Source organism: Rhinolophus sinicus, linkage group LG03 (genome assembly GCF_036562045.2).
Source record: "Rhinolophus sinicus isolate RSC01 linkage group LG03, ASM3656204v1, whole genome shotgun sequence".
NCBI lineage: Eukaryota > Metazoa > Chordata > Mammalia > Chiroptera > Rhinolophidae > Rhinolophus > Rhinolophus sinicus.
In genome coordinates, this window is record NC_133753.1 from 15,515,785 (window position 1) to 15,530,928 (window position 15,144).

Genomic DNA, 15,144 nt, shown 5'->3' on the forward strand with positions numbered 1-15,144 from the left:
TCTAGATAAAGACTAAAAGAACACTGACTTTTCACCAGAAAAGAAGACTATAAATATAATTATGCATCACTGTGGGGTTTTGATGTGCAAAACAACTTCATCATTTTAGATGACACTAATATTATGCAGAAAAAGAAAAAATATTCATTAGCCAATTATAATTACATTGGCCATTCATGCTAAATGAAATGTGTCTCATATCACATCATATTTTCCACACTGTGGTCTGCAATGAAATTATTTACTTGATTTGCCTTTTTTTGCTTCCCTCTTTGTAATGGCTTTTGCTTGTTGTTCACCTGTTTTCTAATAGACATTCCCTAGGGTTCTCTAAGAGTAAATGTTCATTCTTAGAAGCTCTCACTTGAGAATTTCACCTAGTGGAAACACTCACAGCATTTTCCCCATAGAATATATTATGAGCGTTGCAATTTTCATGTTTATAGTGACAAGCTGAAATTTAGTAGAAAAAATTCTTTTGTGCCTGTTGATAAGCCAGACTCCTCTGCAGGCAGTTGTTTTTAAGAGCACTTTCTTTGGGTAATTCTTTTCTAATAATCCATGATACCCACTGCTTTTGAGGTGATGAGACTGCTGGAAAGATTTCCTGTTTCCCCAGAAAGTAAAGTGATTTTAAGAGTTCTTCAACAGTGAGTGGCCTGAGACCAGCGATGCCTATTTCTAATGTATCCTATCTTCTTCGGGACCCCAGAAATAAATGCTATTATAGACTAACCAGGCAAAGGTACTGTGGCCCCACAGAGAGCCCCTTTGGGGAAAGTGGCAAAGTATTACAGAACTGCCTTATCCAGGAAGGAAAAAGAAAACAGCCATTTATAAGCCACAACATTCCTATTATTTCACGTTGGAGGGGAAAAGGGAAGGGAGTTAATGCTCATTAGTACTTGATGTGTGGCAGGCATTACCTAATCTATTTAACACAGCGACCCTATGAGATACACATTATTTTTCCTCTATGCAAAAATTGAGGAAGTAGACACAGAGACTAAGAAACATGTTTAAGGGACCCTAGCTGGTTGAAGCAGAACAAATCCAGTATGTCTGAATCCACACTTCGTGGCCTTCCCAATCCCCTCAGCCTAAATCTTCATGCAGCTCCTTTTTAAAAGGAATACAATTATGGAGATAATGAACAGTAACAAAAAGCATGGGATTATTGTATTTTTCAAAATATCCAGATGTCTTCAAAGATTCCAGCAAGCCGGAGTCTATGGTTTTGCAATATTGCAAGTATTTTTTTTTTCAGTATAAACTACCAAGCCACAAATTTTGGCTATCAAGCCTCTGCTATAAGAATCCAATTTAACATAATCAAGTTCTAATGCCTCTGATTATTTCTATTTGCTCTTGCTTAGAGGTCTGGAAAGACTACAGGTTTTACAAACATAAACACAGGGCTCATGATGCTGTTGGAATGTTCTACCTTCCTGTTTTCAAAGCAAGGGCGCCCTGCTTTGACAGGATTCCACAGAGGGAACAAAGGAAGCTTCTATGAGATAACTTTAGAACTCAAATTCATGAGTTAGTTGTGCAAACTTTGATAATATTAATTTGCTCAATATTTAAAATCTGATGGGAACTGGACTATAGAAAGGAGACATAGACTCCTGCAGTATGTGAGTTTCACAGAGGTAGGCAGGCTGGGGTCCAGTTTATCTCCTCAAACATTTATTGAGCATGGCCTTTGACCTAAATGAGCTCACAGATAATGGAGACAAAGCATTTGGTAATGAGACCACAATAAAGATAAAAGTAAGGAAACACCCTAAATTTAGTTCCTAAGAAAAGACTGAATTTTGGGCTGGAAGATTAGGGAAAGATACAGAAGGAAAGGCCTTGAGTGTCAAGCTAAGATGTTGAGACCTGATCTTGTAAATAATGGAGAGTAAGAGGAAGAGTAACTTAAGTACAGTGTGAAGGTCAAGGGTGGAAAGACACACCTGAGCTTAACTACCATGGACACAAAAGAACCAAAGTGAAAGGGACAAGGACAGAATTTTTTGAAGATGCATAAAGCTAGCGACAGAATGGTTGAAAATGAATGAAAGGGTGTAATCAAAGATGACTCAAAATAGTGGTTCTAGGCAGCATATCTTGTTTAATAAAGAATATGAATTACTCATAAGTGGAATGGGATTTACCGAGAATGATTAGCTCATTCTAAAACATACCCATACCAAAGCACAGCAGAAAATCCAAGCGAATTCAGCACTCAGGGTGGAGAGGGAAGAGTGACACTGAGTAACAGGCTGATCATTTAGAGATGCATGTGGTCCAGACAAACCAGGCAGCCACTTCCAATAAGCGTGACACTGATGGGTGCAGCCAGATGGCTCAGTTGGTTAGAGGATGAGCTCTGAACAACATGGTTGCCAGTTCAATTCCTACATGGGTCAGGGAGCTGCGCCCTCCACAACTAGATTGAAGACAACTAGCTGCCACTGAGCTTCCAGAAGGGCGGCCAATGGCTATTGCTTAGAGCTCGAGCTCTCAACAACAAGGTTGCCGGTTCAATTCCCACATGGGATGGTGGGCTGTGCCCCCTGCAACTAAAGACTGAAAACGGCAACTGGACTTGGAGCTGAGCTGTGCCCTCCACAACTAGAATGAAGGACAACGACTTGGAGCTGATGGGCACTGGAGAAAAACACTGTTCCCCAATATTCCCCAATAAAAATTAAAAAAAAAAGTGACATTGTCATGTTTAGGTTTCTTTCACATGGCCTGATCACTTCTCCGTTGCAAAATGCAGGGAGTAAATGTTTCTGATTCCATCCAACTCAGCTAGACTCCCACTGTCATAAACAGAAACACCACAGAATTCTCCAGAGGGCCAAACGGAGCTGGTGTTTTCATGTGGTCGTGGATCTGGTTGGCTATGGAGCCATTCACCGAACTGCTACCACACCTGGGCAGAGCCTGCTTTCATCAGCAACCACATCAATGAACCCATCTAGACTGACCTAAAAATCAGCAATAATCTTATGCCACCCCATCCACAGTTGTCTTATGACAGATAATGGGCATATGATGACAAAAGAACGTAGAAATAACACTAGCCATAGTCTAGCTGCCTAGGGGTAAATGAACAAATTAAGAAATCGATCACTTAATGTAGACAGCATCAATAATATTTACATGGAACTAGGAAGGACAAATCATTGGAGGGTCTTAATTATAATCTCTGAATTCATAAAACACAACCTTGACACATGCGAAGATGAGTGACTCAGCAGGAGTGGGGAAAGGCAGCTGTGGTCAAGAATCAAACTGTACATGGTGAAAACTTGCAAGCACATACTGCACTTATTTTCTAATTATCAATGTGGAACAGCCTTTCCCAACCCATCTCTGGGTCATTTTTTTTCACCCAATAAAGTCTACCGCCTGAGCAATTACATAGATTTAGAAAAGAGAATCTGACCTATTTATAACACAGTCGATTCTCCATTATTTCCAGGCTCTCTCAGAGGCCATTCGCTTTATGTTATTATCTGACCTCTGGGCATTCCATTGTCCATTATCACCTCCACAGGGAAAAGTAGGTGAATCTCAAATTCATCCATTTAACTATTTATTAGTAGTGCTGGTAAAGGGGTAAAGGCAGAAAATGGCGAGTGTACTGTACAACAAATGCACTCCTTAATCATTAGGCACTTATCCACAGACTTCATTCTTTCAGTGAGCAATCACCCTGAATTAGATTTTTTTAGGGCATGGAAAAATTTACAGTTGAGTTTGGAAATTACCCAAAGCTCACCTGCCCTCTAAAGGTAATTAACGACTGCTACAAAATAAGATAAGCAACCGGAAGCAATTCTTTCCCGTGTGTAAAATGGGGTTATGAGCAATATTACTAAACAGAACCAACTTAGCAGGGTTTTTGTGAAGATTTAAATGTGATAATATACATGAACTGCATAAGCAAAACTTTAAACAAACTCTATGATCAATGCAATTATTATCACTGTTGTTAATTACTGTTACATCATTAATCCCCCTGGATGAGAATGTGGCCTTACTAATATTCAGTGTGATTCAAGGATCAGGAGATATACTGTTTCTAAACCGTCTCATAAATTATAAATTGACATTATAAAATCTTTCAGGGTGGTGTTATAAGACCCCAGCATTAAAGCATAGTAACATCTGAGGAATATCTCAGATGTTTCCCATCGGCATGGAAAGTGGTGCCAAGGTATAGACATCTCAGAAGGGACTAAGGGTTAAGGTAGGGACATAACAAAATATGCTCCACCATCATCTACTCCTTGTAGCCACTGAAAATTTTGCTGAAAAATGGGGAGGAGGGACTGGAGTGTATTTATAGGTACACACACACTCCACATGCATGCAGTTGTCTCTGTCCATTAATCAATAATCCACCATGCAAGTAGCCAGGTGTTGTTAGAGTTGTTTCTTGGCCAACAAGAAGGATTTAAAGTCCAACTTCTGTCACCATCATGACCTCATCAAACCCTAGCAGTTTAGAATTATTGTGACCTTTCAATGCTCTTTGCTGCATTCAGTGTGCAAACCATGAAGACTAAGGTGGGTCCTGCTTTATGGAGACAGAGTGATTAAGGAGTTATGATTTCTAGTCTTCTTTTCTCCTCTCTGAAGGGCCCTGGCTCCTCAGATGTCACCATCTGGAAATAATGTGCCTAGGGTAAAATAAACAAAATAAAAACAAAGAGCAAAAAAATGAAAACGAGAGCAAATGCATGCATCTTTCACAAGTTTTTTGCTTTGCTCTCTTTAATTATGCCAAGAAAGATACACAAAGTTAATGTGATGAGTTAAATTTCTCATGCCATGGAAACCACATCTGTGTGAATATCTACTTCACTGATGGTTTTACTTGATGCCAAGAAAGAGATATCATCAAGTGAAATTATTTCTTCTTTAAACAGATCTTCCAGTGTGGCATCTGAATTGCCTCATGTGTGGTTTGGAGAGCCTGATGCTGATCTGGGTTGGGTTAACAGCAGGCATTTGCCTGACAAACCTGCTTAGAGGAAGGTAGGAAGGTAGTGGTTGTATTGTTTTCCCCATATGGGAATGAAAAAGCACTTCTGAGGAGCCACACCCTTTCATTAGATTATGACTCTCCTTGTCTTCTGGATGGGCCAGCATGAGGATGCATTTATTCATTCTATTCATTTGTACAGAACCTGATGCACTGGGCTCTGATGTTAGCACTGGGGAAATGGAATGAATGAGCCAAGGTTCTTAGAGCCTACTGGGGTAAACAGACATGTGAACAGTCCAGTTATAATACAACGTGAAGCGGGAACTAATAAAGGCAGAGAACAAATGCTGTAGAAGCCCAAAGTAAGGAGTGATTGGCTGGGAGAGAGGTGAACTTCATGTTGGTCTTAAAGGAAAAGAGTCTGCCAAAAAGAGAGTAAGCAGGTAATATTCTAAGGGTATGCGAAGAGTATAAGCATGAGAAAGGCCAAGTGTGAAGAGGAACACGCCTTCCCATCATTGGTACATGGTTGCAGAGGGTACGTGCTTAAGCATAAGGCCTGTGTGAAGGTTTGAGATCCGGATCGTCACATCTCACATGTCATGATAACAAGGTTGAGCTTTATCCAGAGGAACAAGGAATCTAAGCAGTAGGTGACGTAGGCAATATGATGCTATTTATCCTTTTTAGGGAATTACCTCCGGGGATACCAACAGCAATCCAGTCCAGCGGTTTAGGGCATACTGATAGATGGTAGAAAGATCACACAGAAGACTGTGACTACCAAGAGCGAAGCCAGCCCTGACGTTTGGCCCCATTGAAGGTTCTTTCCTAGAAGAGTAGGGTTAAATTGAGCAATATTTCCCATGTGGCAAATGCATAGAAAAAAATACTCGCAGAAACTCACAAATGACTATACACCAGAGAAACGATTATAAAACCACTGAGTCTCTGGGTCGGAAAAATTTCTAAAAATTCTCTAAGTCAGCAATCTCTAAACCTGGAAGCTTTTGAGCATCTACATTCAAAGGCTTCATCATAGATTTAATAAATCAGAATCTCCAGGCCTAGAGCCTAGGAACCTGCATATTTAACCACCTTCTCCAGTTAATTCAGATGGATAAGTCAAGTTTGGAAGAGGACAACTCTAGACCAACCCATCAGATTTCTTGGTGAGCAGAGACAAGTTCTTCTTTGAAAGAATAGCCCAAATGTCCAGCAGGAAACTTAGCGTGGTGCCTCGTGTAAGGTAAGGAACCAACCTTTGTCAATCCTCATTTCTAAGCTCGTGACTTGAACGGATGTTTGCCTTGCATTCCTTTAAGACTCAGAGATTATTAGAACTGGGTTTTAAATTCCATTGCTGTCAGCACTACTGGACTTGTTCTTGCCTATTTGGGTAAAAACAATTTTTTAAACCACTTCCCAAAGAATTTTAATCTCTCTTACATGTGCTAAAGCTGTAAACAAGGTCTTATTGTTTTATAGTGGATGAAATATTGGTTCATAAGATACTTACTAAGATGTTAACAGTCTACAAAATATACCCTAGTGCCTGCTTCTCTCTTCTCCAATTTGATTCATTGTATGTATCTACATAACATTATTTCTTATATGACCTTAACAGAAGCTTCTGTGCTTCCAAACTTGGAGGTCTGGGGCATGCCTAAAATCTTGTTAAACATAACTCTCCTACATCAATAAATTTACAGATTCATAGTATCAAAAAAAAAAAAAAAAAAAAGAACCAAATCTCAATTGTTAAGTAAAACGCAAATGTCATACTATGTATTCATGCAATTATAATGATAATTGAAAAATTATCCCAATATTGCATATTTTGGCCAGTGCCTCTGAGCACTGTATTTGTTCAGAAGTATCTGTCATAGAAGCAGTAAGAAGCTCCTGTACTTAAATTAATTGAAAATTACTTTCTAAAAGAAATATTTTCATACTGAACCGATAACCCAAGAGCATTATTTTGATTTTAACATCTATCATTGAACAAGCAAGGTATAACCATTCTCTAAGTACAGAAGGCAGCTTATATAAACCTACCAATAATTTACATGTTAATTTTCTACATTAAAATATCTTCATGACTCTGCCAAGAGTCATGTGTGAGATGAACTATGTGAAGAAAGTGTTGAAAATTCACTCTGAAAAAAAACCTCTGAACACTGACAAAGACACAAGAACAGCTCACTGCGACCAGTATCATAGCCCAGACCAGAACTTGGTACAAGCTGCAAGTCACCAGTGGAAGGATGCATGGAGGTGTGTGGGTGTGTATGGAGAGGCACCGCTTAAACGCTGTCAATTGTTAGGAAAACTACCGTTAAGCAGGACCCAGCTGACACCATTTTCTGATTCCCCAAACTTAGACAAGTTCTCATTTCTGCCCTCCCTCCCCTCTCTGCCCCCTCTGTCACCATCAGCCTACACTGTGCACCACCAGCTATGAGCTCATTCTGCCACTGCGTGGAGTGCTTATTTCCTCTGCTGTCCTTTCATGCTCCATTACACGCATAAATAATGAAATTTTATTTTGCAGGAGAGGCTGCATCCTGTTAGTGAACAGGTTCAAGGAGTCAAAAGCTTTCTTTGGGATTCCAGAGAAATGGCAAAAATATTTGTAGAGGGAGAGAGTAACATAATGGAATCATTATCATGTTGGAGACAGAATGATCTGCAGTCAGCATTTATTAAGCTTCTACTGTGTGCCAGACAGGTAGACATTTTACCTAATTATCTCAAACCTCAGAAGAACAGCTCTGTGCGTGGAAAGTATTTCCTCCCATTTTATACTTGAGGAGACAAAGACTAAACGACACTGAAAATTTTGTCCAAGTGTACAAAACTAACAAGTAGCAGAGCTAGCATTAGAACCCAAGACTCTCCCTTTCCAGAAACATAAGGTTCTTTTCATTAATACAGTGTATTCCTGGGGCACTTATTGGGGTTGACTGCACTGTTTTCAATCATGTACAAAACTGTAATGCAATTAGGTTTTGTGTTTCCCTCTCTCCTCACCAACCCAGATAGCCTCCGTGGAAGGATCCGGCCTCTTCTATGTTTGTTGCTCCAGTCTTATTCTTTGCCTGGTACATAGTGAGTGTTAAAAATCATCAACTGAATGAATAAAAAAGCTTTCTTCATCATGTGGTGAATACCATCTCCCTGCACAAGAATAACTATATCCTTCATGAATACTAAGACATTCACACAAAAATATGTTCCCTCACTGCCTTTTGTGCATTTCTTTACTTAAGAGTTTCCCTAGGGCTTTCTTGGAAAAGTATACCTCCAATTAAAAATAAAGGTTATCTCATTCTATCATATTAGTGACATATGGGTTAAATTGGCACCATCTAGCTTAAAGGTATAACTGTACCCCCTCCCCATAGTATCAGAGACTTAGATTTGTTTGTGCATTTGAAAAATGTATACAAACTCCCCACACATATACCTACAGATTTTTCTCATTGTATTAACAAAACTCTTCAGAGGAGTAGTAAACATTTTCCTTCTTCAAATATTATTATTATGTCATTCAGCACCAGATTCTGTGAAAGTAACTTGTCATGTTAAAACACAGTTCTATGGCCAGATACTACTCAAATACTAATCAACTTAAAAAAAAAAAAAGCAACTATCAGACCTCTGACAAATAGTAAATCAGAAACTGAAATGACGTTGCAAGCTACAGACTGTCATACATTCAAACCACTGACAGACATATTCCTTCTGACCAAGAATTGTGCTCTAACCACAGACACTTCACAGCAGCGTTTTCTGCAGGCTTCATTAAGTAACCTTAAAACTATTAGAAATTTACCTTTACAAGCACCCACATGTATACAAATTAGGGAAATAAAATCAACTTGAACATTTAAAATTAAGTGTCTCAGATACGGCAATTATAAAAATAATAACTGAACAAAATATGGAGAAATAAGTTGTAAAGAACTGTCCCACAATGTTCTGTGACACTAACAAAGTCAAAATAAGGCTGAGCTTCAGAGATTATGTCAGTGTCAGAATAAATCATGTCTTTCCATTTATCGATAATGAGCTCAGGACATTTGCCAAACTACTAAAAAAGCAGTCCTTTGCACTAGTCTGCCTTACTTTGCAAAACAAACGTTTTATAAATCATCATATATCTTATTAACGACTGTGTTTTTGTAAAAGGTAACTTGTTTGGCTAACATAAAAACCCAGTGAAAAGGGGAAACAACCTTACTTCATGGAACATTCATTGATGGTTTCTTCCCCAAAGATCCTCAAAGGAGTCCATCTGTGACAAATTCGGTTTCCAACATCAAGCCAAGCTTTCAGGAAAGGAAAGTTTGGCCCTCGCACCCAACTAACCCCAATTACACTTGATCACTGAAAAGAATACTTGTATTAAAATAGAGCAAACTCACAAAAGGAAACAATGCACCATTAAATGAATGGCAGAAGTGAAGAAGAGGGCCACCAGACAATTTACTGGTTGGGTGATATCCACAGTACCCAAAAAAGCTCCTGCAGAGCAGAGCACTCTGGTTACCATTTTATTTATATAAACCCTAGAACTATTCTAGCGCATGACAATCATGAAGTGATAAATGTCACCAATTCGAATAATGTCTCTGTATGGGAATATAAAACTTTATTGTTATCAGGGTATTTTCACACACATTAATCTTATCTGACCCCACAACAACCCTGTTGAACTCTGCAGAGACAAAATTAAGTCTCCAGGAGATTGAGCAATTTGTCCAAGGTCATAAATGTAGAAAGGAGTGTGCTGACATGAGAAGGCAGGTTTTCTTTATAAAAATACATCTTTTCTTTCCCCTAAAACAACCTCCCCATTGCTTAGTCCCCGCCACAGTTAAGTCCCCAATCACAATGCCCACATCATAAAATTATCCTCATCCAGAACAGGCAAACTTGTAAATAATATAATATTAGAGAGAGTGAAATTCTACTTTTTTAATCTACATATTTATATGATTGCTATATATGTTTTACTGTTTTAGAAAGAAAGATCCAACTCTGGTCATTTTGGGTGGGTTCATAAAGAAGGAAATTTCTAAACTGTATCTGGAGAATTCAACATCTATGCAATAAAATGTAATGGCCATCATTTTGTACAGTCAGATGGTGTCAATGAGAACTCTGTGCAGCCTTAGGCAGCCCTCAACTTCTTTCTAGCTCCAGTTACCCAATGAGAGGCTAGGCGAGCAAGGCTTTCTCATACTAACTCTCAGAGGCAGTTGTGAGGAATAAATGAATTTCTGTGTGTAAGAATCAGAAAATGTAATAGAGGAGAGGTACATAAATGGTAGGTAGGTGTGAATGTACCTTAAAATCAGTTTCATTCCTCAGGGCCTAAGCAGAATTTCCTGGAACCTCTATGGCAAATGCTTAGCCAATCTCCTCTTCTAAACTTCACCTCCTCTTTAATATATTTACGAAGAACATTACTATCTCCTGCATTAGTCCTTCTTCAAAATATCTGAGTCCCAGCTCTGGAGCAAAGTGGGAGAGGAAACCATCACAGAGACTATTTTGACACTGGATTTCATAAACGTGATGCCCGTAGGCAGCTGGGGCTAAGAGTGACACCAACATGTGGACCTATTTCGGGACTGATAAGAGTCTAATGTTTTCCATTCAGCCACATGACCTCTGTTGACTTCAATGGACAATAAATTTGTGAACCGAGCTTAGGAGCCACTGTTCTTTTACTCCCTGTTGAAGTAGGTTTCAGTGTTCTGAGGCTTAATGGCATATATGAATTTGGGTACCTGATATTTTTCGGTAGGTTTAAATCCAAAAGCCCTCAGGTTCCTAAAAGGTTCAGCTGGAAGAGTATTTTATCTGTGCCTTGAAAGCTCTAATAAAGAGAACTGAAATACACATATAACATATGACCTGTGACCTGAGGGGAACAGAAGATCTTTTGCCAAGTTTCTTGAATATTTCCTTAAAAGCAACCTTGTAAGAAAGTGAGAAAAAACAGCTCAGTTCTAATGAGCACCTAATAGGTAAGAGCACCAGAGATTTATTTTGTGAATGCTTCAAAAAATGGCTGAGGTCTTTAACCACTAAACTTCCAGAAAGCGTGTGCCCTTATTAAGTATCAGCAGAATAACCGACCAGTGTTTAAGAATCATGAATGTGGCCTTTTGACTTCCCAAATTATATGAGGATATTTTCTTTGACCTTCCCTTATTATAGATCCATAAAAACGACACTGCTTTGTTCAAGCGACTCAGGACACACGGTGCTGCATGCTTCTGTAGAAACACATCCCACGTTAAATTAAGTTAGAGGTGGTATTTGAAAAATAAATAAATAACGAAGTTCCAATTCACTGCAAATGGTACAGGAGGCCAGTAAGTGGGAAGCCTGCAAGAAAAGGACTTCTTTTAGAAAGATGTTTTACAGGACTTTTTCTGCATCATTAACTCTTCTGGAATCCTGAACATAGCATGATGAATTTCCCTAAGAAGTAGCTACTGTTTAATTTTGAATCACTTCAAAGAGCCACAGCAGAAGAAATCAAAGAAAACCAAAAAGGCCAGTAGATGTGAAATTCGCCAAGGGGGGAAAAAGAAAAACCATGAAGGTTCTAACAGATTTTGACCATGTACTGAAAATACCACTGATTATTTTGCTACTACAGTGTTTTACTGTTCCATGTGACTGAAATAAGCCTCTGTATTCATAGGAACACAGGATATTTTTATTACAATATTTGTGTCATAGCTCCTTAAAAGGGAACATATTTTAAAACCTTGAAAAGAATCTGTGTCTTAAAATGGTTCTTGATATTATATGTGAGTGTGAGTGTGTTTTACTATAAACAGATACTTAATTGGGAGGTCCCATTGCTGAAAAGAGTAAAGAAGTACTGATAGTCTTACTCCTATCCCCAACATGTAGTTTTTAGAAGAAAAACATAATTAAAAAAAAAAAAGAGCAAAGCAATTTGGAAGGTGGAGAAAAATAAGAAAGTTGGCTGGGGTACTATAATGGTTATTTAACTGTAATAATAATAAAATAATAATAATAATTGGTCTTCAAAAATGTCTTGCACAAAACCTACGTAAGGGAAACAAAAAAAAAAAAAGAAAACCTCCTAAAAATTCCATATCTCCAAATACCACTAACATCAAAAACCATCTGGAAAATGTCTGATAATGGGTATCCACCCACCTCAAAAATTCAGTAAACTTTGTCTTCAGTTACCGTTTAGAATAATCAACTCAAATTGAGATTCCGATGTGAAAACCCTGAGAAGACAAAGCTGGATTAGGAATCAGATTTTAGGTCTCCTTAAAAGACTATCTGTTTATAGACACCCTTCTCATACCCCCCTTTGCCTTTGATCCGTACAGTAAGTCACAGAAGCACAGCTGAATTTAAAGACATACACACACTGCTGCTATGAAGTCCAGTTACCACATATATGTTCTGAGCTTGAATCAAGCTTCCCTGAGGGGCAATAAAATTTCACTAACATCCAGCAGCACTGTGAGTCTCAAAACATTAGTCTACCTGACTGTACAATCCTTTTATTGGCAGAGGAGAGCACGGGTTTTATTGATGTGGATTGTATTGTCAGTGCTCTATGGAAGAACCATTTAGCAGCCTATTAGCCTGTAACATTTTTATTACTGTTGTTAAATATCATTCCCCATACTGAACGCTGAAATGGAAAAATCAAGCTCAAAAATCTAAATATCCAGAAAGAACTACAGAGCTGTTGGCTTCCCCGCCCCCCACATAATCTGTAGACTCTGATGAGAAGAAAGGAAAACAATGAGTATTCACTTCTCGCAGACAGAGGTCACTAATGGACTGAATTCAAATCACCAAGGCAGTAACCACAAAGTTATTAAAGTAATCTAGTGAAAAATGAACTTGAATTGAAATTAAAGACACCAAAAGATGATTATCCTGGAAGGTCTGACCTGAATAGAAATAAAATGACATCACCTTGACCTTTTCGGAATCTTCCAAAACCAAGAGCCACCCTGTCAGTCACCTTTGCTGTTTTCTAACTTCAGTATAGAAGCATCAATTCTTCCTTGTAGAATACAAAGCTGAAGAGTCAAACTAGGTCCGATGCTCATGCTGGGTCTCTACAGATTAAGACTCTGGACTTGTACATATTTGAGCCTTTCTTGAAACCACAGCCTCAAACTGGGAAGATATAAGGGAGCTATGTCTAAATCCTAAATCAAACTCTCCGACAGGCCAGAATATAAATGTAACAGGCATCAGGGGACGTTCAAATTAGACCCAGCCTGTCAAAATCGAACTCCGGTAAAATCACATCATCTGAAATCTAGCATACAGGAAAAATCATGACAGTCTTGGGGACCCCAAGGTGCCCAGCATGGAGTCATTTGGGAATCTACTTTCTTCTGTTAAAAGCATCCCCTGGAATTTCTAAACCCACAATGAAACTACTTACATGTTAAGACATGGGCATTAAAAAAAACCCAGCATTCCTTCCATGCTATATGCTAGCTTTGTAATAGTTTCTGCTATAGTACAGCTAGCCCAATTCTTTTTACAATTTCTTGTACCTACTGGCAGAGACAGGGAATCATGTTTGAAATTCCATCTTGCAACCTCCTCCAGTCACAGATATTTGCAACTCAACCTGACAGTATGGTGTTGAACTGTCCACTGTGATTATTAAAAATCCTAAATGGTTTAACCCTATCCTGTCCGGGCCTTTGAGGAGGGGAGGAAGAAAGCTTGTATTTGGGGGAGCAATAATGTTGTAAAGAAATAAGCAACTTTTCATGGTATGTGTATTACCCAACGATTTATTGTCTTCTAATATGGTGGCCTGTCAATCTTATGGATCTGGTGCATGTTGCTTAGCGATTAAAAAAAATGTCCAGTTCTAACACTGACTTAAAATTATACATTAATACTGCAACCACCAAATATGTCCCTGGACAAATACCAAACTGCATTCTATTTACCTCAAAATGTTTGGGGTATCCTTTCACTGTAGATTTAAGAAGGTCATGCCACTTATATCTACAGACAATATCTTCCCGATATGGAAGCTAGCCTTCATATTAGCTTTTTGGGTAGGAGAAAAGTTAGACATAATAAATTTAGCAATAAGCCTGAGAGTAAGTGGACATGCCCCAAAGCTCCCTGAAACCCTGGGTGATAAAAGAGCCTCCCAGCTGAGTTGGGAGCAATAGTTTCCACTTAGGAGAGGCTTTGCATAGCAAATGCAGCATGCAAAGAAATCTAATCAGCACCTTGCACTCCTGCGCAAACCTTTACACGGAGTTGTGCCTTGCACCTGATTAGCTTACTGTAAGCTTTACAAGAGATTCCCTCCACTAAAATTAATCAAAGCTCTTGAAGACTGATTTCCATTTACAAGAAGTCACTACGAGTTTCCAGGTGAATAAATAACGATCATAATAAAGATGATAGCAGCAAACGTTGAGCTGCTTGGAAACCCAAAAACTCGACTGTGCGAGAGGGGATGTTGGGGAGTTGGGGCTAGAATCTTTCCGCTCTCGGAGTGAAAAGCAGGAGCTATTTTATTGTCTTTATACTTAGCCTTAGTAACGCTGCTATTCCGGAAAGGAGAGCTTCTCTCCGTTGACCCCTCCTCAGTGAACACCTGCGACCACTCGCCGCCCCAGCACTACCGTACATCAGGCCACCGAGGAAAAACCGGTCTCTCTGCAACACCATAACCCCACACACGAACGAGCGCGCGCGCGCGCGCACACACACACACTCACACACACACACACACACGCGCGCGCGCACAAGCATTGCAAATTCACGTTACCAATGGTTAGTGCGTTTCATCTCCCTTCAATCAAAATGTGACTTCTAAAGTTCCTATTTTATAACGCCATAAAGTGAATGGAAGGAGGGAAGGAGAGCCCCAGGGATGTCAAAACCGGGAAGGATAATTTTCCCCCTACTTTGAAATTTTTACGCACATCTACCCCGCCCCCATTTGCTTTCCTGCGCCAGCCGAACGCGGTGGGCGAATGCGGGTGGGTTCATATAATTTTTAAAAGATGTTAAATAAGGGTAAGAGGGTGAGGGTGGAAGTGAGTGAAATCCATGCATTATTTCCCTGGGTTGAAGAA

At 39.2% G+C, this 15,144-nt stretch overlaps 1 protein-coding gene across 3 annotated transcripts in view; it reads right to left on the minus strand.

The window, feature by feature from the left end:
* FLRT2 (fibronectin leucine rich transmembrane protein 2) overlaps positions 1-15,144 on the minus strand; it is a 99,824-nt gene that overhangs the window by 80,592 nt on the left and 4,088 nt on the right. The gene's annotated exons all lie outside the window — the stretch shown is intronic.